Consider the following 5000-nt stretch of genomic DNA (forward strand, 5'->3'; position numbering starts at 1 on the left):
GAGGTGAACAATGATGTGTAAAGCACAGTCACACACATGCATATAGACAAGTCAACTTTCATATATTCATTATTCACACACATGCATATAGACAAGTCAACTTTCATATATTCATTATTCACACATGTGCATATAGACACATCAACTTTCACATATACAGTACAGTCACACACATGCATAGACACATCAACGTTCACAAAAAGAGAAAAAAAGGCAAATAGAGAACAATGATGTTTGTGAAAAGCACATCACACACATGCATATATGCACGTCAACTTTTATATACAAATTCACACACATGCATATAGGCACGTCAACTTTTATATACAAATTCACACACATGCATATAGGCACGTCAACTTTTATATATAAATTCACACACATGCATGTAGGCACGTCAACTTTTATATATAAATTCACACACATGCATGTAGGCACGTCAACTTTTATATATAAATTCACACACATGCATGTACGCACGTCAACTTTTATATATAAATTCACACACATGCATATAGGCACGTCAACTTTTATATAAATTCACACACATGCATATAGGCACGTCAACTTTTATATATAAATTCACACATGCATATAGGCACGTCAACTTTATATACATAGTACAGCGGCTAAGGCCAGATTTTTACCTGAATCGTTCAGTTTTTGCAGAAAGCACGAAACTTGGTACAGGTATAGTACTACCCCTAGTGATCAAAAATTGAAATGGACCCCAACACATAACGCCCCCTAGTGGCCCTATCGTGACTTCAAATATGGCCACCAAAATATGCCCTTTTTTTCTACATTTATAATGCTATGCTGCTTTTAACACATAATATGACGTGTCTATAGCATAATTAAAATGGCAGACATGTTCAAAAACTGGGGTGCATTTAGGCTATGTGTGAAGTTTCGACTGTGTGACTAAACCCTGCACTTCCCTGGGCTCAATCCTTCTAATTTGCCCCCTAGAGGCTGGCATGCTAGCAATGAGGCTAAAACCCATGGATGCTAGTGTCTGTCAAGTCTCTTAAAGAAACATATGCTGCCTTTTGGGAAATTAGCTTTTTTGTCTTCTATCCTAGAGTTAGATAAATTAGTACATACACCCAGTCATAGTTAGATAAATTAGTACATAACCCAGTCCAACACATCCTACTGTTAGCCTAATTCAATTGAGGTGGGTGGGGCCAATTAGCATATGCTAACGTTTCTTTTAAAGCTTATAGTGATTGTTTGAAAAGGTCCATTTTGTTTTATTGTAGTTTAACATTTTGCATCCCATAAAATGATTATGCCTGTCAATGAAGCTAATTTAAATATGTAATACCTTATGAGTTTAGCTCCCTCCTGATACATTAGGGCTCTTGCTAGTCAGTGAACCAGCACTTTTAGGACACTTGCTAGTCCGTTCAGCGCCCAGTCCTTGGGTGTGCTTTGTGGTGGAAACACCAAAAGCTCAAGACAGGTAAAGTTGAGTATCGTCCGCATAGCAGTGATAATCAAATTCATGGGAGCAAATGGTCTCACTCAAGGAAGTGTGTATATAGAGAAAAGTAGGGGCCCTAATACTGATCCTTGAGGCCACCTGTGGTGAGGTCATGTGCTCTATAAGGTAGGATTTAAACCAGTCAAGGGCTTTCCTAGACATCCCAGTTCAGATAGTGTAGAAAGGAGAATGTCATGGTTAACAGTATCGAAGGCTGCAGATAAGTCTAGTAGAATGAATACTAATGACTTAGCAACTTAGATGAGGACTACTCTCAATGCTTAGGTCACAGACAGAAAAGCAGTTTCAGTAGAATGACTCTTGAAAACAGACTGCATAGGGTCTAGCAGGTTGTTCTGATATAGTAAGTCCAAGACTTGCTTGAAGACCACTTTCTCAAAAAACTTTGACAAGAAAGGAAGAAGGGAGATAGGTCTGTAAAAACAGGAATGGTTTTAGAGGTGGTGGCAAATGATACATTTTCCATCTTTATCCTCCTTGATTGAATTTTCACTAGTGTCACTACTGGTAGCATAAGCCAGTACCTGGAGCCTACAAACGTTGCACAGGTAGTCTAACTCCTCCAGAAAGGCACACCAATACATTCCATTGCCAGAAGGATTGCTGTGTCTCCCAGCACAGTCTCAAGAGCATGTAGGAGATTCCAGGAGACAGTTGCTCTAGGAGAGCTGGGCAGGATGGTAGAGGGTCCTTAACCCAGCAGCAGGACCAGTATCTGCTCCTTTGTGCAACAACAAACAGTAAGAGCCCTGCCAGAGCCCTACAAAATGACCTCTCCAGGCCGCTGGTGTGACTGTCTCTGACCACACTGTCAGACTTCATGAAGGTGGCCTGAGGGCCCGATGGCCTCTGGAAGGACCTATGCTCACTGCCCAGCACCGTGCAGCTCAATTGGCATTTGCCATAGAATATAAAATTGGCAGGTTCGCCATTGACGCCCTGTGCTTTTCACAAATGAGACCAGGTTCACCCTGAGCACGTGACGTCTAAAGATGTCTTGGAGAATGTAATGCTGCCTGCAACATCATTCAGCATGACCAGTGATGGTCTGCATCCTTGGAAGGACGCACACACCTCTATGGGCAAGACAACTGCACCCTCACTGCTCTTAGGCATCAGGATGAAAACTTCAGACCCATTGTCTGACCCTGTATTGGTGCAGTGGGCCCTGGGTTCCTCCTGGTGCACAACAATGGCTGGACACATGTAGCGAGAATGTGGAGGCAGTTCCTGGAGGATGAAGGCATTGATACCATTGACTGTCCCCCCACACTCTCCTGACTAAAATCCGATTGAACACCTCTGGGACATTATATTTTGGTCCATACAACACTGCCAGGTTGTACCACCGACTGTCAAGGAGCTCAGTGATGGCCATGTCCACATCTGGGAGCAGATCCCCCAGGACACCATCCGCCGTTTCATTAGGAGCATGCCCCGATGCCATCAAGCATGTCGGGGCCATACGAACTACTGAGTACCATCATTAGTTGCTGCGCTGAAATTCAAGCAAAATGGACTAGCTTGCTGAGTCATTTTTTCCACTTAGACTTTCAGGGGTCTTTGAATTCAGTCCTCTGTGGATTGATAATTTTCATTCCCAAATAACAAAGTGGCATCCTTTTGTTCCTAACATATTACCCAGTCCATATCAGTATGAATCCTACCTCACAGGATGCTCGTTTAACGCATCATGGCTTGGACAGCTGTCCGCACTTCACCATCCCACCACAGGGGTCCCCCAGGGCTCAGTACTGGGCCCCCTTCTCTTTGCTATCCACACCACTTCTTTGGGACAGATTATAAATTCACACAGCTTCTCATACCACTGCTATGCAGATGACACACAGCTTTATCTGTTCTTTCCACCTGATGACCCCTTGGTCTCGGCACGGACCTCGGATTGCCTCCCAGACATATCTACATGGATGAAGGCACACCACCTCCAGCTAAACCTCTAAAAAACCAAACTGTTGGTCCTCCCAGCTAAACCTACTGCTCCCACCTACTCGAATGCCCTCATACAGGCATATGCTACCCCCTGACCGTTGCGCTCTTCAGACAAACATCGTCTAGCTCTGCCACCGGTACGCTCAGGTCAATCCAAACTTTTCATCTGTTGTTCCTCGTTGGTATGACGCACTACCAGTTCCTACTAGAGCAGAGATATCCCTCTCCATCTTCCAAAAACTCCTGAAGACCCAGCTCTTCAGAGAATATCTCCTCGTAGCACTACTTACAACTAGCTAATTCTAGCACTTACCACCTGACTTGACTGTATAAAAACAGCACTCACTGGTGCACTTTTCCCTATTGTACTCTACCTTTTTGAATTGTTTTAAATTGTTCTAGAATTGTTGAGAGAATTGTATTAAAAGCGTTAAACTGTTTCCCAGGCTGTAAGTCGCTTTGGCTAAAAATGCGTCAGCCAAATGTAATATAATGTAGAAATCCAGCATGATGTTTTTTCCCCATTGAGATCTAATGTTATTTATTTTTTAAAGTGTATAATTTTTTTGAGCAGTGTATAGTAAGAGTTAAGGTTTGCTCAGAAAGAGAAGAAGGTAGAATAAGAATGTATTGATGATGGAGGTAGTTACTTTAATTAACCAAGATATAGAATAATTGGTTTATTTTCTTACACATAGTGGCCATATTGGAATCTTACCAGATTATACTTGATGCCTCGTGTATTATTGAGGTTGTCATGTTATAAAATGACAAATATTTGAATGATATTTCTAATCATGAATAACAATAGAGATAGTCTATATTTTCACATTTGGTATCCGCCATATTGGATTTCAAAATGGCCAACATCAAGTTTGTTTGGAAATCATGTCAATAGCTTCCTTGACCCTAAAAATTGAGTGTTAGAACTTAAAAGACTTTTTTATCTGGTTTAATTTTGAAGTTGTATCAACAATTCTATTAAGAATGGTAGCCATATTTTAATTCAAGATGGCGGCCACTAGGGGGCGCTATGTGTTGGGGTCCATTTAAATTTTTGATCACTAGGGGTAGTAGTATAACTGTGCCAAGTTTCATACTTTCTGCAAAAACTGAACGATTCCGGTGCTTAGCCGCTGTACTAACATTCACACACATGCATATAGGCACGTCAACTCTCACATACACATTCACACTTCAACATGTGAGCTCTCGATCTCTCTATACCTCTTTCAACAAATCAGTTTAACCTCATGTCCAAATAATTGGGATCCTGTCTGTAACCTACTCAGACTTGAATAATAAAGGTATACATATACACAGAGAGAAGAAATAGAGTGAGAGAAATGAGAGATAGTGAGATAGAAGAGAGAAGTAGAAGAGAGCATATTTAGAGAGCATATTTAAAGTGGACATGGTGGTTTTGGTCAGGAGTGAAGGGGGGAGGGGTGTTTCTATACGTGTTTGCAGAGAGAGAAAGAGAGAGAGAACAACACTATAGGACAAAAAAATGTCTGTCTATCTACGTAATTGCCATCCT

The 5000-nt window shown here is 41.5% G+C and overlaps 1 protein-coding gene and 1 pseudogene across 1 annotated transcript in view; both read left to right on the forward strand.

Annotated features, from left to right (window-relative positions):
• Positions 1 to 5000, forward strand: part of LOC143123348 (uncharacterized) — a 685973-nt pseudogene that overhangs the window by 339275 nt on the left and 341698 nt on the right.
• The window catches only part of LOC143123507 (CMRF35-like molecule 8), a 36446-nt gene that overhangs the window by 17050 nt on the left and 14396 nt on the right, over positions 1 to 5000 (forward strand). The window lies entirely within an intron of this gene.

Source organism: Alosa pseudoharengus, unplaced genomic scaffold, assembly GCF_046254945.1.
Source record: "Alosa pseudoharengus isolate Yale_2024_CS ecotype anadromous, Long Island Sound unplaced genomic scaffold, YU_APseudo_1.1 YU_APseudo_1.1_scf_1, whole genome shotgun sequence".
NCBI classification, from domain to species: Eukaryota; Metazoa; Chordata; class Actinopteri; order Clupeiformes; family Clupeidae; genus Alosa; species Alosa pseudoharengus.